This window comes from Nicotiana tabacum, chromosome 2, assembly GCF_000715075.1.
Source record: "Nicotiana tabacum cultivar K326 chromosome 2, ASM71507v2, whole genome shotgun sequence".
NCBI lineage: Eukaryota > Viridiplantae > Streptophyta > Magnoliopsida > Solanales > Solanaceae > Nicotiana > Nicotiana tabacum.
Genome location: NC_134081.1, coordinates 89,121,505 through 89,149,315, shown reverse-complemented (window position 1 = coordinate 89,149,315; position 27,811 = coordinate 89,121,505). Strand labels below are relative to the sequence as shown.

At 37.0% G+C, this 27,811-nt stretch overlaps 1 non-coding gene and 1 pseudogene across 1 annotated transcript; one reads left to right on the top strand and one right to left on the bottom strand.

Annotated features, from left to right (window-relative positions):
* Positions 1-7,902: 7,902 nt before the first annotated feature.
* LOC107759745 (cytochrome P450 CYP72A219-like) lies at positions 7,903-12,243 on the top strand (annotated as a pseudogene).
* Positions 12,244-13,124: 881 nt separating this feature from the next.
* TRNAE-UUC (transfer RNA glutamic acid (anticodon UUC)) lies at positions 13,125-13,196 on the bottom strand. The gene has a single exon. It is a non-coding gene; the product is annotated as a tRNA-Glu (tRNA).
* Positions 13,197-27,811: the final 14,615 nt, after the last annotated feature.

The window sequence follows — 27,811 nt, the reverse complement described above, 5'->3', positions numbered from 1 at the left end:
CATCATACAGAATTACCCATTCCCTCAAACCACCGAGCAAAGTGCAAATACTCAAAACGATCGGTCGGGTCGTTATATTATCCCCCATTTAAACATACGTTTGTTCTCGAACATGCCAAGAGTTTTTCCAAAGCCATCAAATCTCTGCGTAACCTTACCATGCACATACACGGGGATGATCCCACGTCACCCCAACCCATATAAGTCCAACACAACATAACTAAAGATCCTTAATTCAACCTTAGCTCATAAGCCTTAGAACCCAATTTCCTACATCCGGAATCCCTTACAAGACCTGAATCTCGCATCTACACACCGTATATGTCGAAGCAAGTTGTATCAAGCCATACCCCTAACCCAAGACGTAATCACCTGATATACCACACAACTCGCATACTCGTAGCAATAATTCTCGATCACATTAGCTGCTCAAAACAAACCCAATACCGGTAATAAACCTCATATCAAATAAAACCTCATTCAAAACCTTCGTACACTGCCGATGATGAAAGAAACATACAAAAACTTATAACCACTCATCAAATCAACAATTCATGGAACCCTCTCTCGTCCGACAAGAACCAAAGCCAAATCCTAAGCCGACTTCAGATATTATTCCTCCATACATACTGTAATCAAATCCGATAGTACCCATTCTAGGTCCAATGACCTCATCTCATCAAAAATAACTATGCTATTGACATGCCATACTAATACAACCTAAACCCGTAAACCGTGCAATCTGTGCACTAATAAGCAACAAGTCAAATGTACTCAATCATGAAAAATAACAGAGATGAGAGAACTATCTTGCAAGCTCAACAAGTACCACCACAACGCAATGCTATGAACCCATCACACATAGTAGGACCAAGACATATGAACCTAACACAAAGGATCAAATTTCAACATAGCCCTGCTGCAATGCGTGACCCATCCAAACACTAGTCCATAGGAAATACCTAAATCCACAATGCTCAAAATCAACAACTATACGCAAATCGACATCAAGCACACGAAGTGCATGACCATAATCATGGATAAGTGAATAACACAATACACCACAGCCCGGAAAGACCATAACCAAGGCGCAATCAACCATTCAACAACCCAATCACCATCTCACTCAAATTCCACTATAAGGCCCAAACAGAACCGCACCATCTGTGCATATAACAAACGAAACACCACTCCTCGTAGCATAGAAGAGTAGCACATAGAACATATCAAAGCACGAACAAGGTCAACTCTAACCGAATAGCTCACCCCTCAACACTAACAGTTCTAAGCCAACAAATTCGAGATTGATGTAGGATACACATCCTCCCCAAGCCTACCAATATGCTCTCAAAATGGATAAATGGCCCTCCAGAAGTCCACAATGACCTAACCATAGCATGTACTACCATCTAGCTAACTTGGCCACACCTTCACAGTCCACAGCCATGAAACAATCTGCCTCCGAGAACTCCCAGCCTCCAAATCCATAATTTACATGGATCACAATAGTCGATCCCAACTCCACCACTCGAATGGCTAACACATCTCACATACACAATCATCCCACGAGAAATACTTTCATAATTCTTCTGTGCCAAATAGCAAAATCTGAACATCAACAGTCGATCAACCAGGCGAGTACCGCAATACCAATGAAGCATCCGTAAGTCAAAACACAGTGCCCCTTCTGAAACGCGCACCCTTCTCAGGCAATACCAAGTAGTAATTGCATTCATATAATCATCTGAAACTGCCCATGCTGCCTAACAATTCATGACTACCCTTTTGAAACTGAATCGTGTACTTGCACATGCAAATCCCAATCTCACACCACACACCACCTATATCATGCCATCATATAAAAATATGAGAACCTCATTATCAACTCTGAGTCACAACTAGAATACATATTCAATTAGCTAGAAACCTTCGGCTTGATCCCATCCAGTAGAAAGTCACAATACGCAACATGATCCTCACACTAGTAAGAAATATCTATCTCAAGTCGTGGCAGAAATCGTCGAGAACACTTCAAAATCCATTTGCACATAACCAAGCCACTAGAATTGGATCTCTCTAACTTAACTAAGCCATGCAGGTCGCCACTCCTAATAGTATTGCCACAAAACACCTGTAGAGACTCACCGCATCATAAGTACCCAAAGAACCAACCATATCCATTCTCGTGTTGATCCAACCTACTACCAAGCTATCCTATTTCTCCAAGTTCCTTCCGAATTACCCTTAAGTTCACACTTCTCCTTGCCAAAACACCACGATCCTTACCTAAATCTCACCACAAGAGATCCTAGCATAAAATCACACCGCCCTAAGGCCCATAAGCCGTTGTATTCCCTCTCAAGCACCCCAAAAGTACTACAACCGAGACATCCACTCTGAAGAGGCCTCCCATGAATCTAAAGCCGTTTCCTTCACTTGTTTCCTTCACCTTCCTGATATTGAAATGTAGAATCCATAATGATATAGAAATACCGCGAGTCTCGACACCATCCGATTCTAATATCAGATCTTGGCTATATACAAATTCAAAAAAATTCTCAATTGCCATATATAAATCTCGAATCCATTAGAATCTTCTCGAGAGTCATCTATCCTGCTCAAATCTCAATTGCACCGCCCAAACGAACCGAACGACTTGTACCCCATTAGTACAATAACAACCAAAGAAGTAATCCACACCTCTAAGCAACCGAGTGAATCCTTTTTCTTGGTACATTATATCTATTACGAACAACAACTCTAGACCATTTTCAAGACTTCCACATATCCATAAAGTGTAATACATCATGCATCCAAAAATTTCATACTCAAGTCATCCTTAAAACCAACCTCTGCAAGTCATAACCGATCCACAAGTATGCCTCAGGCTGAAACCAACACAACACATAATTATGCAATCACATCGTCGATAATAGACTCCCCCACTTGGCTAAAAGCCATAGATTAAAACAATCGATAACTCACAATGCTCATACTTTATTACTGCCATAATACCGCAGTGAGATTCAACAAAATCCTTAATAAGCTCATGTAACACAAACCATAACTACTACGCAGCCACAACTACTATGAAATCACTTAATCTTCTTGATTCTGAACTTATCAACAAGACATGAGAATCTACTTCGCTCCACAAATAAAACAACATGAAAGATCCCTAAAAACGATCATAACTCGAGACTATACAACACATTAAGACAGAAATCAAGCACCCAGTAGTCCTTTCCACATCCCAAACAAACTTTTCTCGCCATATCCAAACTATCTGAATGCATACCGCAATCATGTCATACTCATCATATAGCCATCCAACCACTCACCGAGCCACCAGTCCCACTCATAGGGACACCACTGGACATAGAAATCCAAAAGCACATGCTCACACAACTAAAACTACTGAGCCTAAGTTGCGGTCCAAATCGGGCCTCAAGTCCTCCAAACTGGCCCATCATCAAAACACAGAAAACACATCTCGTACCTCATCCATGGAATCCACAAGCCGTCGATGTACAGTTGATACCAAGCACTCACATACGTAAACGAATGAGTGGAAGGAATTCAAAGAGATACGCTTCAAGTTGAATCAAAGTCGCACGATAACGAAAGAAAGATGGAAAATGTATCCTAAATGCCCGGTAGCCTCTCGAAGATAGGTATGGACGTCATCATACCGATCCGCAAGACTCTATTAGGTAGTTGCTCATGACTCGTAGAACCTATGAACCTAGAGCTCTGATACCAACTTGTCATGACCCAAAATCCAACTAGTCGGGATGACACCTAACCTGACCCGCTAGGTTAGCCAAATAGCAATAATCCAATTCAAATGAGATTACTGAGAGAAATAATGATAATATAACTAAACTTCTATACAAAAATCTCAAGGATTTCTAGTACAAATCATAAGCTTCTAAGATTTAGAGTTTACAAACCTAGTATGAAATAAATGCATCATATGTTCGAAATGTACATAAACAGATTTTTATAAATCTAAAGCTACCATGAACAAGAGGCAGCTACAACCGGAATGCAGGCACATCTTCAATGCCAGCTCCCTCCATACACAGCAACATCAGCTCCAAAATATGCACGTAGGGTGCAAAATTATATTATGAGTACAATCGATCTCATGTACTCAATAAGTAACAAACCTAATCTTAGGTTGAAAGTAGTGACAAGCGTGGAAAACGGTCAGAGTACAACACCAATAGCCAAGAACAACTCGTAACAATATAATGAAAATAGTACAAGTAATACTCAAAGATATAATGCTCAACTCGTTCAAAGTTACGGAAAATAAGCATGCTTCCCACATATAACAGTAAAAGCCCAAATCTTTCACTGAATCACCAAAATATGAGTATATCAGAAAACTTTATTTTTCCCAAAAACTTTCAACAACTGATAACATGTTTCATTATCAGATAGCATGAGGAAAATGCATCTCTATGCTTACATGTCAATGTGCATGTGAAGTCATAAATGTCACAATATCGTACATCATGAGGAAATGCATCTCTATGCCTACATGCGAAGTACGCATGTCAAATGTAATGTACTGTAGTGATAAACTCATGTGCTCATGCTCTCGGATTATTCAACTTCACCCATCATGCTCAATCACTCAAGACTCTCAATCACTCGGCACTCACACTTAGTAGGTACCTGCACTCACTGCTGGTATGTCAGACTCTGAAGGGGCGGATCCTGCCCAAGCGCTAATATAATCCAATCATGGCATGCTGCGGCGTGCAGCCCGATCCCATCATGAATCAATAAAGCCCGTTATGGCGTGCAGCCCGATCCTATAAATATCACTCACAATCAGGCCATCAGCCTCACTCAGTCATCATCCTCTCCAGTCTCTCCGCCTCACAAATCTCATGCCATTTAGCCCAAACAATGATAACATGATGTGACAACAAATGTTAACAGAGACTGAGAAATGATATGCAAATGAAAGAGTATGACCGAGTATATAATTGCTATTTAAGCAAATAACACAACAACAGAAATGACCTCAGTAGGTCCCAACAGGATAAGCATATAACTTAAACATAGTTTCTAACATGGATCACGGCTCAAGTATTCTAGCACGTAGAAATTTCATGGATAGAAACAAGATTAGGTCACTACATAATACCACATAATCAACCGAGTCATAATTCATACGGTGCACGCCTACACGTCCATCATCTAGCATGTGTGTCACCTCAACACCAAACACATAACATGTATATTCAGGGGTTCATACCCTCAACACTAAGTTTAGAATTGTGACTTTTCTCGAACAAGTCGAATCCAATATCGAGCAAGCCAAACAATACTCTAGAAATGCCATCCCGCGCGTACCGACCTCTGAACGGATCGAGACTAGCCAAAAGTTACTCAAGAACATCAAATAATGCTAAAGAAAACCAACCCAATCGATAAAGGTCGAATCGTTAATCAAAAGCCCAAAGTCAACCAAAAGGTCAAACCCAAGCCCGCACCTCTGAACCCGGCAGAACTCACAAAATCTGGCAACACATTCAATTACGAGTCCAACCATACTAGTTTCACTCAAATCCGACTCCGAATCGATGTACAAAACTAAAAAATTCACCTTATGAAATTTTAGACAAAACCCCCAAATTCCTCTTTGAAATTCATAATCCAAATGCTATATACGAAGATAGATTCATGAAATATAATCAAAACCGGGTAGAGAACACTTACCCCAATCTGTATGGTGAAAATCGCCTAAAAAATAATCTCAAATCTAAGCTTCATAGCTCCAAATATGCAAAAATAGTTGAAACCCCTGAAAATAGAGTACTTATAATCACTTGACGACACAATGAGTCACGATCGCGGAAATACTATCGCGATCGCGAAGAAGAAAATGCATTGCCCCTGAAAATGCACTACGCGTTCGCAATCTTACTCATGCGAATGCAATGCCCACAGATGACAACTCTCCGCGAATGGGGAGGAAAACTCACCAACTCCTAGCTCCCCATCTCTGCTCTACGCTATCGTGGTGCCCTGCATGCGAACGCGAACAGTAACCAACACAACCCTACGCGAATGCGGTCATCCAATCGTGACCATGATGAAGAAAGTGCCCAACTCCATATTTTTCTTCTACGCGATCGCACCTCCACCTTCGCGATCATAAGGACAATTGGGGCACTAGACACTAGAAGAAACCAGCAACGCAAATATGAAGAAAATGGTCCGAAATCAATCCGAAACACGCTCAAGCCCGTCGAAACCATGTACGAACATGTTAACAAGTCTCATAACATAACACAGACCTACTCGAGGCCTCAAATCCTTCATAACAATATCAAAACCACGAATTGCACCTCAAATCGAGCTTAAATAAACTTTTGACCTTTCAATTTCCAAAATTCGTGTCGAACCTTACTCGGAATGAAGTCAAATTTTGAACACAAGTCCTAAATAACATAATAAAAATATTCTAATTTCCAGAACCAAAATCCGGACCCAATATCATCAAAGTCAACTCCCGAACAAACTTATGAATATTCTAAACCTACAAATTGCTAACTTTCGCCAATTAGTGCCGAAACCTTGTAGAAATATCCAAATGCAAATTCGGGCATACGCCCAAGTCCAAAATCATCATCCGGACCTAACGGAACCATCAAAACTCCGATCGAAGGTTAAATACTCAAAAGTCAAACTCTTCCAACTTAAAGCTTCCTAGTTGAGAATCATTCTTCCAAATCAATTCTGAATCACCTGAAAACCAAAACCGACGATACACACAAATCATAATACATCATACAGAGTTACTCATGCCCTCAAACCACCGAGCGAAGTGCAAATGCTCAAAACGACCGGTCGGGTCGTTACATTCGTTGCCAAAATTTCAATCCCGTCATTTACTTTAAAATAGGCTGCGAAACGTTGGCATGTTTCTTCTAAACAAAAGTCTGAAGCATTGTGTCTAGGGGTAGGCATAATTTGAGCAAATCCGAAATCCAAACCGAAATTCGAATTTTTTAGATTTTTGGTTTGGATTTTCGGATTACGGTTTAGATTTTGGATTTAATTTTTAAAATTTTTGAATTTTAGATTGGAAATTAGAAATTGGATATTGGATATTGGATTTGGTACTTCGAATTTTTGGATATCCGAAAATTCGAAATTTTTATACTTTATATTTAGTCAATTATTCACATGCCAATAGTAATAAGTTCAACACCCTACCCATTAGATATTATCTCATATATTCAATATTAATTACTAAGTTACTGTCAGAATATTTTCTATTTGGAAATGATTTTACTATTGCTATCTCTTATCGATCGTATTAATGTCTCTGTTGTATATTTTAAAATAATAACTCCATTACATGAATACTTTATTTGGATGATTGCGGCAATAATGAGGAACTTTTCAGGCAATTTAACATGAGTACTTCATTTGAATATTTATTTTTGCAAAAAGTAGAAACATCTCAACTTATACGCTCAAAATCGAAAATCAATAATATGCAAACCCATTAATCTGAAACCGAACTTAAAAAATTCGATCCAATCCGAACTTATTTGGATTGGATTTGAATTTTCATATCTTTAATCCGAAAACCAAAAATCTAAACCGAAATTCTCATATTCAATTTGAATTGCCTGAACGTCCACCTCTAATTGTGTCTGTTTATATAACGTTTTTTCCTTCTAATAATTACGGAAATTAGGTATTTAGAAAGGACATTTAAGTAATTTAAAATTAGGGGTTCATGCTTTTACTATTTTAGATAGATAAATTATAGATAAATTAAATGTAGCCACATATGGTGTTTTGTAGAAGAAGAAGAAGAAGAAATCATAGTAGATGAAATGTGTGGCTATAAATTATAATAGTCAGATCCGTACTCACACGTTAAACCTCAGATATTTGCCTTTGCTCGTCATTGATGACGACTTCATTTTGTTTTCTTCCCCACGAAAATGGTAGATATGATATGGAGGGACGTAGGGAAGAATTACTGGGACAAACCTAGTGAGTGAAAATGGAAACAGTTGAAATGATAGTAAAAGTATCTTGTGCTGCCATAGTAATTACTCTGTTGGTGTGTCTATGGAGAGTGCTGAATTGGGTTTGGTTCAGACCAAAGAAATTAGAGAAGTTGTTGAGAAAACAAGGTTTTGTATGGGGACATGAAAGAGTTTTCTGGGATGATTAAGGAAGCATACTCAAAGCCTATGAGTCTGTCTGATGATGTAGCACCACGAATGATGCCTTTCTTTCTTGAAACCATCAAGAAATATGGTATGTTTTTAACAAAGATACAAATATTTACAAAATAATGTCAGTTCTTAGGTAATTATAGGTAAATGGTAACTGGCCTACTATAGTTGTTAAAATACATTAATCTTTATACTACTTAAAAAAAAAGGTGCACTAAGCTCCGCTAGGCCATAAGATTACCCTTTATTTTTGCGAGAGCAAGGCTCCTGTTCAATCTTTATACTACTTATTAAGTGGATATAACTAAAAGTCCATTCACAAATCCCTTATACATTTCTTGTACTGAAATTTTTGTTTCTGATTAGTTTTTCCAACTCACCTCTGATAAAGAGTTGGTCAAGATTTTGAAGTCAAGTTTATTTTAGTTGTATTAAAAAGAAAACCATGTTTCATCTCAAAGACTTGCATTTTGTTAGGGGTAAAGTAAAGTTTGTCTCCATAACATCTATAGTGTGTACTCAAAAGTTTTTTCTTTTAGTTAACCTCCTCAACTTTGTTTTTAGGCACTAACCTTGAAAGAAGAAAATGACTTGCATGATTTTACTCAATTCCTGGCCTTCATGTGTAGGAAAATTTTGTAGTGTGTATGTAGTTTTGTTTTAACTTTTTCAGAATAAATTATGTAAATCTCTTTAAAAGAAGTTAATCATTTACCTTCGTTTGGAAGGAAAATCATTCTCTCGTCCACCTTAGATGTTGCCTATTTGCTTTTGGATTATCAAATTGGTTTGTGGTTGTATTCAAGCATTCATTGTGAATTGTGTTTAATGAAGCTGATTTAATAGAAAATTGTACATTATTGTTTTTTGGAGCTGAAGGGGAGCCTTGGAGCAACGGTCAAGTTGTCTCCGTGCGACCTATAGGTCACGGGTTTGAGTCATGGAATATGCCACTGATGCTTGCATCAGGGTAGGAGGCCTACATCACACCCTTTGGGGTGCGGCCCTTTCCCGAACCCTGCATGAACACGGGATGCTTTGTGTACCGAGCTGCCCTTTATTGTTTTTTTAGAGCATCTAATTTGATGAACTTGTAACGAGCCTTCTTCTCCTACTTTCTTTTGTCCTTTGAAGACTCTGTTCGTGTCTTTTTTTTGTTGTTGTATAAATGTTCATTTCCAAATTTGTAGTAGTTAATCTTGAAACTGCTTGCAGGAAAAAGATCCTTTATATGGTTCGGTCCAAGACCACTAGTATTGATCATGGATCCTGAGCTTATAAAGGAAGTACTCTCCAAAATCTATCTTTATCAAAAGCCCGGTGGAAATCCATTAGCAACACTATTGGTACAAGGATTAGCAACCTATGAGGAAGACAAATGGGCCAAACATAGAAAAATCATCAATCCCGCTTTCCATCTAGAGAAGCTAAAGGTTTTGTCACTGCTTTCCTTCCTCTCTTCTTCCTTCCACTTCATGATTGAGAAAATCATTTTTTTCCATTCATGCTAGCTAAAATAAATTCTGATTAAATTGTCCATAGCTACTACATTCAGTGCTCGTCTTCTCGCAAGTATCTTTTTTCTTGGAATATGTTCAACCAAGAATTATCATGTTCGCGATTCTTCATCCACCAATAGATAAAATGCTTGTTGTTGCTTCTCTGGCTACTGTTCCGGCTAAAGATTTCTTTCCGCTTTAACTTCCCTTCCTTTTCTTCTAATCTGGGCGTGCATATGACTACCTCGAGTGCTTTCTGCTACCTAGCTTGTGTTAGAAGAGAAGAGAAAAATTTTATGGTTGTAATTTGTCAAGATTCTTTTGCGTAAGTTCCTTGGTCTATGTTTACATTCGTGTGTTAATATCTTGGATGGATTACAACAAAATGGATATGTTTATTATAAAGGGATTCATCATCCTAAGCTTGCTTCACCTTAATTGTTATTTGAACACTCTTTTTTTTTATTGAACCAGCAACTTACACTAGATGGTGATGGTACCACGTTGTATTCTGTAATTCTGTAGAAGTGTCATGTCATTGACATTTTTCCTCTTTCACCATTTCTCGGACAGCATATGCTTCCAGCTTTTCGCTTGAGCTGTAGTGAGATGCTGAGCAAATGGGAAGACATTGTTTCAGCTGAAGGCTCACATGAGATAGATGTATGGCCTAACCTTGAGCAATTGAGTTGCGATGTGATCTCTCGGACAGCTTTTGGCAATAGTTATGAAGAAGGTAGAAAGATTTTTGAACTTCAAAAGGAACAAACTCAGCATCTTGTGGAAGCTTTCCGCTCTGTTTATATCCCAGGAAGGAGGTAAATTGCTTTGCCAGAGAAGGAAATTCAACTTGATTAATTAATTCTGACTCTAGTGAATGCATGATAATTTGTTAATGCACATCGCTTTCCCTTCATCTTTCTTATCTAATGCCTTCTGATTTTCTGGTTTATATAACTACTTCAAAGATTTTTGCCAACAAAGAGGAATAGAAGAATGAAGGAAATAAAAAAGGAGGTTCGAGCGTCAATTAAAGGTATTATTGATAAAAGATTGAAGGCAATGAAAGCAGGGGACACCAATAATGAGGATCTATTGGGATATTGCTGGAATCAAATTTTAAAGAAATTGAACAGCGCGGAAACAAGGATTTTGGAATGAGCATTGAAGATGTCATTGAAGAATGCAAGTTATTCTATTTTGCTGGCCAAGAAACTACATCAGTGTTGCTCCTATGGTCTCTAGTGTTGTTGAGCAGGTATCAAGATTGGCAGACACGGGCCAGAGAAGAAGTCTTGCATGTCTTTGGGAGTCGGAAACCAGATTTTGATGAATTAAATCATCTAAAAGTTGTAAGTACTCTAGTTGGTTGGTTCAATTTCTATGCCATGGGTATGAACTCTGATTGTTATTGCTATTGCTTGAGTGCTTTAATTTGGAAAGACTAGAGCTTTGATACTAATATTTGATACTGGACTAGAAGATGCCATGGTTTCCTTAGGAAAGGTGACTCTTTTCCAAGCGTGTGTGAATTTTTTTATGCTTGCTCTGACACCATATTGAATTATGTGACCATCTTAGCTATAAGTTTAAGCTATTAGAGAAAGCATACTTTTAATTAATTAATTATGTCTTCAACAGTGGGGATTATCTCATTTTCAAAACTTCTCTCTATATTGGTTACAAGCTAGAGGAGTAGTCCACCTATAGGAATTAGTTTAGCTTCAAGAATCTACGGACTTTTTACATGTCTTGTTCATACTAATTATAACTAATGGAGGAGCGTTATAAATTGTTGCAGGTGACAATGATCATGTACGAGTCTTTAAGGCTATATCCCTCACTAATAACACTTACCCGCCGGTGTAATGAAGACATTGTATTAGGAGAACTATCTCTACCAGCTGGTGTCCTAGTCTCTTTGCCAATGATTTTGTTGCATCATGATGAAGAGATATGGGGTGAAGATGCAAAGGAGTTCAAACCAGAGAGATTTAGAGAAGGATTGTCAAGTGCAACAAAGGGTCAACTTACATATTTTCCATTTGGCTGGGGTCCTAGAATATGTATTGGACAAAATTTTGCCATGTTAGAAGCAAAGATGGCTCTGTCTATGATCCTGCAACGCTTCTCTTTTGAACTGTCTCCGTCTTATGCACATGCCCCTCAGTCCATATTAACCGTTCAGCCTCAATATGGTGCTCCACTTATTTTCCACAAGCTATAATTTGGTACTTGTGAAAGGTGTCTTGTACAATATGTTAGTAGAGTTTATTCAGACTTAGATACATGCTTCAACATGGTTTTAGTGTCAAGAGTTCATTTGATTTGAGAGATAAGAGCAACAAGATTTACAGCGCGACTTTATCATATGAGATTATGATGTGGGATTACAGCAGGGGCAGAGCTACAGTCGAAGCTGGCCAGTTGAGCATTCTTCAACAAAAATTATATTGTACTATATATTTAGGTCAAATATTATTTTATCATATCCCTGAATACATTTACACTCGCTGGAATGTTCACTGCGCTAGAGTCCCACATCTGATTCTGACTCCTCTACAAAAAAAACCAAGAAAACATTATCTTGCTGCTGCTGGATCAATATGAAATAGTTTAAAAAAATACTAAAGATCGTCTGAGAAAAGGCAAACCAAAAGAAAAAACCGACAATACACATTTTTATTAACCTTTTATTTACTTAATTATGTCTCCAACATGATAATTGCTATGTCAATTCAAATATTCAATTTGATCTTCAATCAAGTAATCTTCCTACAACAAATAAACTAAATCCATATAAAGAAATGATGATCTCTGGATTCATGAATGCAGTTTTTCGTTTGGGAATTTTAATGTTTTCTCCTTTTAGCAACTTTAAACGATTGATCCCGAAAATATTCTTTTCCAAGCCTTAATTTCCTCCCTTAAAAAAGTTCAGTTAGTTCTACTAGGAGCCCGTTTGGCCATTAAAATTTTTTCACTTTTTTTTCAAAAAAAATTTCACTTTTTTTTCGAAATCAGTGTTTGGCCATAAAATTTTCAATTTTCACTTAAAAATGAATTTTGGAATTTTTCGAAAATTTAAAAAACTCCAAAATGCTGTTTTTCAAAATTTTCACTCAGATCACTCACAAAAATTCAAAAATAACCCAAAATTATATTCATGTCGAAATACAACTCTAATTTTCAAATACCATTTTGACTTTAAAAAACAATTCACTTTTTTTTGAGATTTTACAATTCTTATGTCCAAACGCCCACTAGAATCCAGCAGTACTGTCTGAAAAATCACACAAAAAGAAGGTTCTTATTTTTCTATCGAAAATATAAAAAGATTTAAATTCAGATTTTAGGGATTAGTGAAGAATTCGCCAAAGAACCCAAGGAAAAAAGGAACTTCCGTTACCGGGAATCGAACCCGGGTCTCCTGGGTGAAAGCCAGATATCCTAACCGCTGGACGATAACGGAATATGTGTATTGTCTCTAAGTTATTTTAATTAGTCAACAAAACTGCATAGACCTCACCTTTTACCGGATAGTGAGATATAAGATGGTTTGGAAAATATTTGACTGGCAAGAATCAATGATCTTGGGGCGATATAATAAATCAATTGTCAATATCTTATCACTGGTTTAGATCTAAGCTATTAACTTGATTGGACAAGATATTAATTCTAGTAAATAACTGATGAGGGGCAATAACCATATTATTTATTAGTTACTTGAATAATCATCATTAGTAACCACCAAGTGCACATTGCATCATTGGAGTGCCTCCCTTGAAACTAGTAAATAAAGAGGTAGTAGTAGTAGTACAAAAATTACTCATGTCTCATTAGTCATTACCCAAATTTGTTGCCTATAAATAATTGCATAAAAAAATTTTGGGTCGTGACAATATATATATATATATATATATATATATATATATATATATATATATATATATATATATATATATATATTAGGAGTTATAATTACCTTCACATATATTTGTACTTAATATTTTCGTCTTTAGTTGTTTTACAAATAATGCTAAAAAATCGAACCTAGGACATATTTAAGGGCGAGTGCAAACCGAACCATATCAACAAAAGTTAAATATATTTTAATGAGGCTATTATAATTTTAAAAGGTGTAAATCTATTGAGCCGAATTATAATTATATGCTTGAATTAAGTTTTATTATTATAATTTGAATTTTATTTCTTTTAAAGTATAGTGTCAATGATTTGTTCACGTATTCACCTTTTGAATGTCCATATGAAAATCCCGCGTACACCCTAGTCATGTTGATTCGTATCATGGGTAAAGTGACAATCAATATTGGTATGTTTAGTTCTATTATGGTACACTACTTTAAGGCATGAGAAGAGCAACTTGATTATCGTAATAAAGTTTTGGTGACAAAGGCTTCAAACCAACTTAAGCTAAAAGGGAATGATCAACTTAGACAGGGCATAGCTATACTCAAATTCTACTCTAGATCGAGCACAACGCTCTTATTTTTATTACGTATTTGATGCTTACAAGGCCAATATTTAGGCTAATGGAGTCCATCTCAAATAAGCATTTTTGCAAATTGTAGACTTTGTTGGCAATATTTTTTGGGACCCAAAAATATTGCATTGTGTGGTGGACATCATTTGCACAAGTTGTATCTCTTCTTTTACACCAAAGAGACCAAAACTTTTTTGCCTATAAAAGGGAAGGCCATTAGTTCATTTTAGACACACCAACAAGACTTGAGTCTTCATTTCTTGTTTCTTCCTTTCCCCCTTTATTAAGAGTGTTTTGTATGAGAGTTAGTGTTGGGAAGCACTTGTGTGAACCCTTTCTTTGGAGTGATATTGTGAGGTTATTCTCTTAGGGTATTTGAGATTAATTAGAGTATTTACTCTAATTTTGTACTCTCTTTTGTACTCTTATTGGTATAGTAAAATTACTCATCTCCGCTTGTAGACGTAGGTCACACTGACTGAACCACGTTAAATTGGTGTATTGTTTATCTGCTTTAATTGTCGTCGTTATCAACTTCCATTGTATTTGTTATTGTCATTATACCGTTGTTTGACTAAATTCTGCACTACCCGAGTTCCCGATCCTAACAAATTGGTATCAGAGCCGGATCTAACCGGGTTAGTTTTAATAGCCAAAATGACTCTAACAAAGACCTATGTTAAGAAATTTGACTGAAATGCAAACTTCGGAATGTGGCAATTAAAGATGTAAGTTATCCTAATTCAGGATGGCTTAGATTTGGCATTACAAGGAAAGGAGAAAAAGGCGGATAAAATGAATGAAGATGAGATTGCCATCATAGATAAAAAGGCAAAATCAGGTATTATCTTAAATCTCTCAAATGAGATTTTACGTGAAGTTTCTGTAGAAATCACAGCCAAAGGCATGTGGAAAAAAATTGAAAACCTTATATATGAAGAGGACGATGAAAAATAGACTTTACCTTAAGCAGAAGTTTTATACTATTCGTATGGGTAAAGGTACCTCTATTCTCTATCATCTTGACAACTTTGATTCCATTCTTATAGATTTTAGTAATATAGATGTTGAAATTAAAGATGAGGATCAAGCTGTGTTACTGCTTTGTTCTCTACCCCCATCTTTTAAGCATATAAGAGGTACTATGCTTTATGCAAAGGATAATATCTCTTATAAGGATATTAAATCTATCTTAAAATCAAAAGAACAGATAGATAGTGATATTACTGGGAAGCTAGTGGAACTCAAGTGAAAGTTGGCTTGTTTGTTCGGGGAAAATCCGACTCCATATCCAGATACAATAATTTAGAGTGTCGCTATTGTCATAAGAAAGGTCACATTATCTCTAAATGCTATAAAATGAAAAATAAAGAAAAACATAAAGAAAGAAAAAATGAGCACAAAAATACTGACACCGCTGAAGCTAGTATAGCAATTGATGAGATTGAGAGAGCTATAGTTTTAGCAACTGAAACTAGTTTCAGATTAGACAATGAGTGAATTTTAGATTCCGGTTGTTCATATCATATGTGTCCTAGCAGGGACTTATTTTCTACATATGATTCAGTTGCAGGTGGAGTTGTCCAACTGGGTAACAATGTTACTTGTAACGTTAATGGCAAAGGTACAATTCGTATTAGAATGCACGATGGTGTGGTGAGAACTCTCACCGATGTTAGATATATTTCTGAGTTGAAGAAAATTTTTATCTCTTTGGGCACTTTAGAATCCCTTGGGTACAACTTCACTAGTGAAGGTGGAGTTCTAAAGATTTTTCAAGATGCTCTTGTGATCATGAAAGCACACAGATCTGATTCGTTGTATACTTTATTGGGCTCCACTGTTATAGGCCCTACTACAATTTTGGTATCAGACAACTTGTCTGATTTTGATGGCATTAAATTTTGACATATGCCCATTGGGGCTTTTGCGGAGAAGGTGGAGCAAACTTACTATATCAGCCAAAATTAGGCCAAGGTGAAGATTTGTAATTATGGCCAATATTTTGGCTAATGGAGTCCATCTCAAATAAGCATTTTTGCAAAGTATAGACTTTGTTGGCAATATTTTTTGGGACTCAAAAATATTGCATTGTGTGGTGGACATCATTTGCACAAGTTGTATCTCTTCTTTTACACCAAAAAGATCAAAACTTTTTTGCCTATAAAAGGGAAGGCCATTAGTTCATTTTAGACACACCAACAAGACTTGAGTCTTCATTTCTTGTTTCTTCCTTTCTCCCTTTATTAAGAGTATTTTGTATGAGAGTTAGTGTTGGGAAGCACTTGTGTGAACCCTTTCTTTGGAGTGATATTGTGAGGTTATTCTCTTAGGGTATTTGAGATTAATTAGAGTATGTACTCTAATTTTGTACTCTCTTTTGTACTCTTATTGGTATACTAAAATTGTTCATCTCCGCTTGTAGACGTAGGTCACACTGACCGAACCACGTTAAATTGGTGTATTGTTTATCTGCTTTAATTGTCGTCGTTATCAACTTCCATTGTATTTGTTATTATCATTATACCGTTGTTTGACTAAATTCTGCACTACCCGGGTTCCCGATCCTAACAAATTGGTATCAGAGCCGGATCTAATCGAGTTAGTTTTAATTGCCAAAATGACTCTAACAAAGACCTATGTTAAGAAATTTGACTGAAATACAAACTTCGGAATGTGGCAATTAAAGATGTAAGTTATCCTAATTCAGGATGGCTTAGATTTGGCGTTGCAAGGAAAGGAGAAAAAGGCGGATAAAATGAATAAAGATGAGTTTGCCATCATAGATAAAAAGGCAAAATCAGGTATCATCTTAAATCTCTCAAATGAGGTTCTACGTGAAGTTTCTGTAGAAATCACAGCCAAAGGCATGTGGAAAAAAATTAAAAACCTTATATATGAAGAGGACGATGAAAAATAGACTTTACCTTAAGCAGAAGTTTTATACTATTCGTATGGGTGAAGGTACCTCTATTCTCTATCATCTTGACAACTTTGATTCCATTCTTATAGATTTTAGTAATATAGATGCTGAAATTAAAGATGAGGATCAAGTTGTGTTACTGCTTTGTTCTCTATCCCCATCTTTTATGCATATAAGAGATACTATGATTTATGCAAAGGATAATATCTCTTATAAGGATATTAAATCTATCTTAAAATTAAAAGAACAGATAGATAATGATATTACTGGGAAGCTAGTGGAACTCAAGTGGAAGTTGGCTTATTTGTTCGGGGAAAATCTGACTCCATATTCATATACAATAATTTAGAGTGTCGCTATTGTCATAAGAAAAGTCACATTATCTCTGAATGCTATAAAATGAAAAATAAAGAAAAACATAAAGAAAGAAAAAATGAGCACAAAAATACTGACACCGCTGAAGCTAGTATAGCAACTGATGAGATTGAGGGAGCTATAGTTTTAGCAACTGAAACTAGTTTCAGATTAGACAATGAGTGGATTTTAGATTCCGGTTGTTCATATCATATGTGTCCTAGCAGGGACTTATTTTCTACATCTGATTCAGTTGCAGGTGGAGTTGTCCAACTTGGTAACAATGTTACTTGTAACGTTAATGGCAAAGGTACAATTCGTATTAGAATGCACGATGGTGTGGTGAGAACTCTCACCGATGTTAGATATATTTCTGAGTTGAAGAAAAATTTTATCTTTTTGGGCACTTTAGAATCCCTTGGGTACAACTTCACTAGTGAAGGTGGAGTTCCAAAGATTTTTCAAGATGCTCTTGTGATCATGAAAGCACACAGATCTGATTCGTTGTATACTTTATTGGGCTCCACTTTTATAGGCCCTACTACAATTTTGGTATCAGACAACTTGTCTGATTTTGATGGCATTAAATTTTGACATATGCCCATTGGGGCTTTTGCGGAGAAGGTGGAGCAAACTTACTATATCAACCAAAATTAGGCCAAGGTGAAGATTTGTAATTATGGCCAATATTTTGGCTAATGGAGTCCATCTCAAATAAGCATTTTTGCAAAGTATAGACTTTGTTGGCAATATTTTTTGGGACTCAAAAATATTGCATTGTGTGGTGGACATCATTTGCACAAGTTGTATCTCTTCTTTTACACCAAAAAGATCAAAACTTTTTTGCCTATAAAAGGGAAGGCCATTAGTTCATTTTAGACACACCAACAAGACTTGAGTCTTCATTTCTTGTTTCTTCCTTTCTCCCTTTATTAAGAGTATTTTGTATGAGAGTTAGTGTTGGGAAGCACTTGTGTGAACCCTTTCTTTGGAGTGATATTGTGAGGTTATTCTCTTAGGGTATTTGAGATTAATTAGAGTATGTACTCTAATTTTGTACTCTCTTTTGTACTCTTATTGGTATAGTAAAATTGCTCATCTCCGCTTGTAGACGTAGGTCACACTGACCGAACCACGTTAAATTGGTGTATTGTTTATCTGCTTTAATTATCGTTGTTATCAACTTCCATTGTATTTGTTATTGTCATTATACCGTTGTTTGACTAAATTCTGCACTACCCGGGTTTTCAATCCTAACAAATTGGTATCAGAGCCGGATCTAACCGGGTTAGTTTTAATAGCCAAAATGACTCTAACAAAGACCTATGTTAAGAAATTTAACTGAAATGTAAACTTCGGAATGTGGCAATTAAAGATGTAAGTTATCCTAATTCAGAATGGCTTAGATTTGGCGTTGCAAGGAAAGGAGAAAAAGGCAGATAAAATGAATGAAGATGAGTTTGCCATCATAGATAAAAAGGCAAAATCAGGTATCATCTTAAATCTCTCAAATGAGGTTTTACGTGAAGTTTCTGTAGAAATCACAGCCAAAGGCATGTGGAAAAAAATTAAAAACCTTATATATGAAGAGGACGGTGAAAAATAGACTTTACCTTAAGCAGAAGTTTTATACTATTCGTATGGGTGATGGTACCTCTATTCTCTATCTTCTTGACAACTTTGATTCCATTCTTATAGATTTTAGTAATATAGATGCTGAAATTAAAGATGAGGATCAAGCTGTGTTACTGCTTTGTTCTCTACCCCCATTTTTAAAGCATATAAGAGATACTATGCTTTATGCAAAGGATAATATCTCTTATAAGGATATTAAATCTATCTTAAAATCAAAAGAACAGATAGATAGTGATATTACTAGGAAGCTAGTGGAACTCAAGTGGAAGTTGGCTTGTTTGTTCGGGGAAAATCCGACTCCATATCCAGATACAACAATTTAGAGTGTCGCTATTGTCATAAGAAAGTTCATATTATCTCTGAATGCTATAAAATAAAAAATAAAGAAAAACATAAAGAAAGAAAAAATGAGCACAAAAATACTGACACCGCCGAAGCTAGTATAGCAACTGATGAGATTGAGGGAGCTATAGTTTTAGCAACTGAAACTAGTTTCAGATTAGACAATGAGTGGATTTTAGATTCCGGTTATTCATATCATATGTGTCCTAGCAGGGACTTATTTTCTACATATGATTCAGTTGCAGGTGGAGTTGTCCAACTGGGTAACAATGTTACTTGTAACGTTAATGGCAAAGGTACAATTCGTATTAGAATGCACGATGGTGTGGTGAGAACTCTCACCGATGTTAGATATATTCCTGAGTTGAAGAAAAATCTCATCTCTTTGGGCACTTTAGAATCCCTTGGGTACAACTTCACTGGTGAAGGTGGAGTTCTAAAGATTTTTCAAGATGCTCTTGTGATCATGAAAGTACACAGATCTGGTTCGTTGTATACTTTATTGGGCTCCACTGTTATAGGCTCTACTACAATTTTGGTATCAGATAACTTGTCTGATTTTGATGGCATTAAATTTTGACATATGCCCATTGGGGCTTTTGCGGAGAAGGTGGAGCAAACTTACTATATCAGCCAAAATTAGGCCAAGGTGAAGATTTGTAATAATGGCCAATATTTTGGCTAATGGAGTCCATCTCAAATAAGCATTTTTGCAAAGTATAGACTTTGTTGGCAATATTCTTTGGGACCCAAAAATATTGCATTTTGTGGTGGACATCATTTGCACAAGTTGTATCTCTTCTTTTACACCAAAAAGACCAAAACTTTTTTGCCTATAAAAGGGAAGGCCATTAGTTCATTTTAGACACACCAACAAGACTTGAGTCTTCATTTCTTGTTTCTTCCTTTCCCCCTTTATTAAGAGTATTTTGTATGAGAGTTAGTGTTGGGAAGCACTTGTGTGAACCCTTTCTTTGGAGTGATATTGTGAGGTTATTCTCTTAGGGTATTTGAGATTAATTAGAGTATTTACTCTAATTCTGTACTCTCTTTTGTACTCTTATTGGTATAGTAAAATTGTTCATCTCCGCTTGTAGACGTAGGTCACACTGACCGAACCACGTTAAATTGGTGTATTGTTTATCTGCTTTAATTGTCATTGTTATCAACTTCCATTGTATTTGTTATTGTCATTATACCGTTGTTTGACTAAATTCTGCACTACCCGGGTTCCCGATCCTAACAAATTGGTATCAGAGCCGGATCTAACCGGGTTAGTTTTAATAGCCAAAATGACTCTAACAAAGACCTATGTTAAGAAATTTGACTGAAATGCAAACTTCGAAATGTGGCAGTTAAAGATGTAAGTTATCTTAATTCAGGATGGCTTAGATTTGGCGTTGCAAGGAAAGGAGAAAAAAGCGGATAAAATGAATGAAGATGAGTTTGCCATCATAGATAAAAAGGCAAAATCAGGTATCATCTTAAATCTCTCAAATGAGGTTTTACGTGAAGTTTCTGTAGAAATCACAGCCAAAGGCATGTGGAAAAAAATTGAAAACCTTATATATGAAGAGGACGGTGAAAAATAGACTTTACCTTAAGCAGAAGTTTTATACTATTCGTATGGGTGATGGTACCTCTATTCTCTATCTTCTTGACAACTTTGATTCCATTCTTATAGATTTTAGTAATATAGATGCTGAAATTAAAGATGAGGATCAAGCTGTGTTACTGCTTTGTTCTCTACCCCCATTTTTAAAGCATATAAGAGATACTATGCTTTATGCAAAGGATAATATCTCTTATAAGGATATTAAATCTATCTTAAAATCAAAAGAACAGATAGATAGTGATATTACTAGGAAGCTAGTGGAACTCAAGTGGAAGTTGGCTTGTTTGTTCGGGGAAAATCCGACTCCATATCCAGATACAATAATTTAGAGTGTCGCTATTGTCATAAGAAAGTTCACATTATCTCTGAATGCTATAAAATAAAAAATAAAGAAAAACATGAAGAAAGAAAAAATGAGCACAAGAATACTGACACCGGCAACTGAAACTAGTTTCAGATTAGACAATGAGTGAATTTTAGATTCCGGTTGTTCATATCATATGTGTCCTAGCAGGGACTTATTTTCTACATATGATTCAGTTGCAGGTGGAGTTGTCCAACTGGGTAACAATGTTACTTGTAACGTTAATGGCAAAGGTACAATTCGTATTAGAATGCACGATGGTGTGGTGAGAACTCTCACCGATGTTAGATATATTCCTGAGTTGAAGAAAAATCTCATCTCTTTGGGCACTTTAGAATCCCTTGGGTACAACTTCACTGGTGAAGGTGGAGTTCTAAAGATTTTTCAAGATGCTCTTGTGATCATGAAAGCACACAAATCTGGTTCGTTGTATACTTTATTGTGCTCCACTGTTATAGGCCCTACTATAATTTTGGTATCAGACAACTTGTCTGATTTTGATGGCTATTAAATTTTGACATATGCCCATTGGGGCTTTTGCGGAGAAGGTGGATCAAACTTACTATATCAGCCAAAATTAGGCCAAGGTGGAGATTTGTAACTATGGCCAATATTTTGGCTAATGGAGTCCATCTCAAATAAGCATTTTTGCAAAGTGTAGACTTTGTTGTCAATATTCTTTGGGACCCAAAAATATTGCATTGTGTGGTGGACATCATTTGCACAAGTTGTATCTCTTCTTTTACACCAAAAAGACCAAAACTTTTTTGCCTATAAAGGGGAAGGCCATTAGTTCATTTTAGACACACCAACAAGACTTGAGTCTTCATTTCTTGTTTCTTCCTTTCCCCCTTTATTAAGAGTGTTTTGTATGAGAGTTAGTATTGGGAAGCACTTGTGTGAACCCTTTCTTTGGAGTGATATTGTGAGGTTATTCTCTTAGGGTATTTGGGATTAATTAGAGTATTTACTCTAATTTTGTACTCTTATTGGTATAGTGAAATTGCTCCTCTCCGCTTGTGGACGTAGGTCACACTGACCGAACCACGTTAAATTGGTGTCTTCTTTATCTGCTTTAATTGTCGTCGTTATCAACTTCCACTGCCTTTGTTATTGTCATTATACCGTTGTTTGGCTAAATTTCGCACTACCCGGGTTCCCGATCCTAACACATTAAACCAAGAAATTAATTAATCTTAATTGTTACAAATATAAGTGAAAATACATATAATCTAACTATTGTAAAATGATAAATGTTTGTATGAAAAAACACATATCTTATATTCATAGGTTTAACGTAAATATTGCGCAAAGTTTTTATTACTTCCTCTGGTCCATAATAAACGACCTTTTTGCTTCTTTACTTTGGTCCAAAATAAATGTCATTTTATATTATCAAGAAGGCATTAATTTTATTTTTCCAAAATTTACCCTTATTTACATATTTCAAAGTGTCAAGTTAACAATATGCAAATTTTAATCAAGGGTTAAATAGGGTATATAGTCAAAATACCATTTTTCTCTAGGAGTTTGTATTTTCTCAAGGGATGTGTCAAAGGCCAAAAAGTCACTTATTATGGACCTAAGAACGTATTATTTTATTGCAAACCCACAAAAAACCAGATATTTGTGTAATGGTATTGCCGGTTAATGCGGATCTGAAACTTGTGAAATATAGTTTCGCTTGCAATAAACAAATTTAAGTATCATTTCTGTTGTGTGAATGTTGAGGTATATCCTAACCAAAAATAGAACTCTAGTGAGAGAAGATCTTCCCTCCCTCTAGAATACCTACATGTACACAAACACTACACAACCAATTATCCCATCAGATAAAAACAACCATAGGGACGTGGAAGAAACACCAACACACTCCTACAATGAAATGTTACTAGATAAACAGGTAGTAAGCCAAACAGAATATTACGAAGAGGCACCCTCCCCAAACATCAAAGATGATAAGGGAAATGTATTGATGGCTCAATTGCCGTATCTCATGAAGACAATAAATGCCTATACTACCATTAACTCCGATCTAAACTAACTGACCTCTGAAAACTATCTGAACAGTTAATCTTGATTGACCTAGGATGGGATTTCTTCATTGTCAAGTTTGGTTTAGAGGAGAATATGGCTAAGGAACTATACATAGACCCATGATTCATTTCTAGGAACTTCCTATCAGTACGTAAATGGGAACCAAAATTCGTCCCACAAGAAGCTACACTATCTTCCACGGCCATTTGGATCCATCTGCCACAATTACCAACATACTTCTATGATAAAGAAATTATGGAAAAAGTTGGGAGAAAGCTTGGGAAACTACTAAAAATTAATTCAAGCATATCCTCCGCTCGGACATAAAGGTATACATGCATCTGTATCCAAGTCTCACTTGAAATCCCGGTGGAAACATCAGTCATCATCGGAGATCATAAACAGGCAGTGATCTATGAAAGAGAAGGAACTTTGTGTACAATATGTGGTAGGATTGGTCACATTTCTAAAAATTACAAGTTTAGACAAGTTGCAACAACATCATCACAAGAAGTACTTGAATGCTCAGAAATGCATAATCCTAAAGAAGACAAGGACGGATGGAAGACAATAACTTTTGCAAGACGGAAAAAGCCAAACCACAAACCCACACAGGGAATAAGCGATGAAGCAGGGAATGCACACCATCATGAACAAAAACCACAAAAAATACATGTAAAAAATGTTCGATGTAATGAAGCAGGGAGTGCCCAGGTATACCTTTCTGTTTGGTAGGCGCTCAATCAGTATGACTTGTTCTAGTTCCTCGATCGTCATCTTGGATGCATCGGTGTCATCGGGTGCTACGAATGATCTCGGAACCCCGAAATTGTCTTCCTCGTTCATTGGTTTCTCCTCCTATTTCTCCGGATCGATCGGTGTCGGAATCAGTGATTGCTATTTGTTGCCTTTCTCTTCGACCAGCCCCTCACTTTTTGATGTCGTGATTGCGGGCACTTGGATCACTTCCTAGATAGAGAACATTTTTTTTTTGCGGTTGTTTGTTCCCCATAGACCGTTTTGATATCCGCTTTAAGTTGGAAACTTCAATGCCTGATGCAAGGTCGAAGGCATTGCCCTCATGATGTGGACCCATGGTCTCCTGAACAAGGCATTTTTATCTCATGTCCCCCTCTATTACATAAAATTTTATTTCCTGGTTGATCCCGACTGTGTTGACAGGTAGGGTGATTTCACCCTTTGTTGTTTCGTACGCCATGTTGAACCCGTTCAATACTCGAACTACCTGTACGATTTGGTCTAATAACCCAGTTGTTCCACGACTCTCCATTGGATGATGTTGGCCAAACTACTTGGATAAATTAGCACACCCTTAACTCGATATTTATTAATAAGTACGGGTATTACCAATGCATCGTTGTAAGGTTGAATGATGCCCCCGGCGTCCTCATCACTGAACGAGATGGACACCTTTGGAACATAGTCTCGAGTGTGTTTTTCTCTTGTGATAGAAACTTTGGTGTGTTTTATCATTGGCCCGTGTAGGACATCTACTCCCCGATGATCATATTGATCACATGTTGAGATTCTTCATGCTCAATATGTTTGTTGGCGTTCCTATTTTTTAAACAATTTTTGGCTCGCTCATTTAGGAATTCCCGAAGATGTCCATTGTTGAATAGACGAGCCACATCTTCCTTTAGATGTCGACAATCCTCGGTCCTGTGACCGTGAATACCATGATATTTGTATATCAAGTTGTGATCCCTCTGTGCGGGATCAAACTGGAGTAGCCTTGGTCATTTAGTCTCCTTGATGCGATTGATGGCCGACACTATACTAGTTGCATCCACGTTAAAGTTATATTCTGATAGTCTCGGGGCTTCTCTACCCCCGAGTGATCCGTTGAAACCGTTTCTACTCACCAAACCTCGGTTGATTGGACCCTGGTCACTTCTCCTATCATTTCTAGTAGGGTGGCGATTGGGTTCGTTTCCCCTTCTATCTGAGTTGTATTGCTGGTATCGATCTCGGGGTGGCCTCATATCCTGATCCATAATTCTTTTAGACCTGTTGTTCACTCTATTGGGGTAAATAGACCCCGGGGGAGCTCCTAGATGGTCGTCCTCGACTCTGATCTTTGATGGGTACCTGTTGTGAATGTCGGACGAAGTAACCGCATGATACTCTACCATGTTTTGCTTCAATTGTTGATATGAAACACAACTTCAAGGGTTGAGTCCTTTAGTAAACGTCTGAACGGCCCAATCATCTGCAACCGGGGGCAGGTCCATGTTTTCCATCTGGAACCTTGACATGAACTCCCTAAGCATCTCGTTGTCCTTTTGCTTGACTTTGAACAGGTCTGATTTCCTTGTCTCAACTTTGATAGTGCCGTCATGGGCTTTAATGAAGACATCTGCAAGCATAGGAAACGAATCAATAGACTTTAAAGGTAAGTTATGGTACCATATTATCGCTCATTTGGATAAGGTTTCTCCAAATTTCTTCAGCAACACCGACTCAATATCGTCGTCCTCGAGGTCATTGCCCTTTATTGCTCACGTGTAGGAGGTCACATGCTCGTTTGGATTTGTGGTTTCATTATATTTGGGAATATTAGGTATTTGGAACCTTTTCGGAATTGGCTTCGGTGCCACACTCGAGGAAAAGGTTTCTGAATGAACTTTTGGAATCCGGTCCTTTCAATATCGGAGGCGCTCCCGGAATCTGATCGACCCTTGAATTGTAAGTCTCCACCTTCTTGTCATTTGCCTCTATCATTTTTTTTCACCGGACTCCACTCGTTTTGTTAGTGCTTCGAGCATTTTCATCACCTCGAAAGTTTCCCCGGGTCCTAACCCATCTAGTTCTATGACAATTCGTTCATCTCTCTGAGCATCTTCTCCAACCCGCTCGGATTGGGCCGTGTTCTGTGCGTGATTTTGACTCTGCAGTTGTGCTATTGCCATTTGCTGAGCTTGTAGTATTTCAAAAACCAAACGTAAGCTAACTCCATCACCTCCCCCTTTGGGCGCTTCTCGAGCCGATGGCTGGGGTGCCCCGTGAATACTATTTTCGTGATCGGTTGGTAGGTTGATGTTGATAGCAACTTGTGAATTGGCGTCGACTGGGTCAACGATTGGAGCGCCAATAGGGTCAACAGGGGGCACGCCATTGCTTAGTACCACGTTATTAATTTCATCGTGGTGGCTTGACTCAGCGTCAACGTTTAAGTGAGCAGACTAAGAATTTGACATGTTGAATAGACCTTAAATCAAACTTCAAAGAGAATGTGTAAAATAGGGTGTGTTATAGAGATTCATATTAAATCATCACTATTATCCTTAGCCCCACGGCGGGTGCCAAACAGTTTACCCTTAAAATGAGTAACAATAAAATTTATACGCAATTTAAGGATACATGATTTAATTTAACATGAATGATCGAAGAATAACAAATAGTTAAATCAAAGGGAAACGGAACAATCCAAACGTGATGGAATAATTAAGCTTGGCTTTAAGTTTGAACGTTGAAACTGGTTTCGATCGAGCCCTCTAAATGAGCTCGGTTGCAACTAAAGAAATGAATAGCTGAAGAACACTTTGAACATTAGTTAGAAGACAAAAATAAACTTTATTGCTTTGATATGTGTGCCAACATTGGTTGAAAAATGAAAAGGTTCTCCCCTTTATAAAGTAGAGGAGTTTCAATCCTAGTACAAGTCTAAATAAGGTAAAAATCCTTCTCTTCTGGTAAATCATGATTCGCAGTTGATATCGGGCGAGATTTGCGCCATAATATCCGGTTGATGGCGGATATTTTGGCCCCTCGTCCGTCCTCTCTTACCGTCTTCCTTTTAACCTCGATTCTTTATTTGCTCGAGCTCGATTCTTTACATGTTTGGCCATGTCCGATTCTTGGTGCGCCATTCGTCCTCCCGGGCTCTGATCTGTGGGAGCCCTCGACTTTACCCGAAACTGCGTTGAACCACGTTGTCTCTTGTTTCTTCATCGGGAAATTGGGGTAACTTTATCCCCAATTTTATCCCATACACAATACTCATATTTAACTGTTACATGCAATTGCATGTGTGTAATTAATAAACAACGTATATATATATATATATATATATATATACTGACAGTACAAATAAAACCTTGCTATTGGTATTCTCTTATTCGATTGAGTTGCTTGAGAACCCAAGGCAGCAAGTTTAAGTGTGCCCAATTTACAATTTACAAGTCTTTTATGCAAGTAATATTTTGAGCTATATAGATAGTTAAAATTTATATAACCAACTTCAATTTTCTGGAAATTAAGACTTACTCATTATTATTGTTGTTATTGTT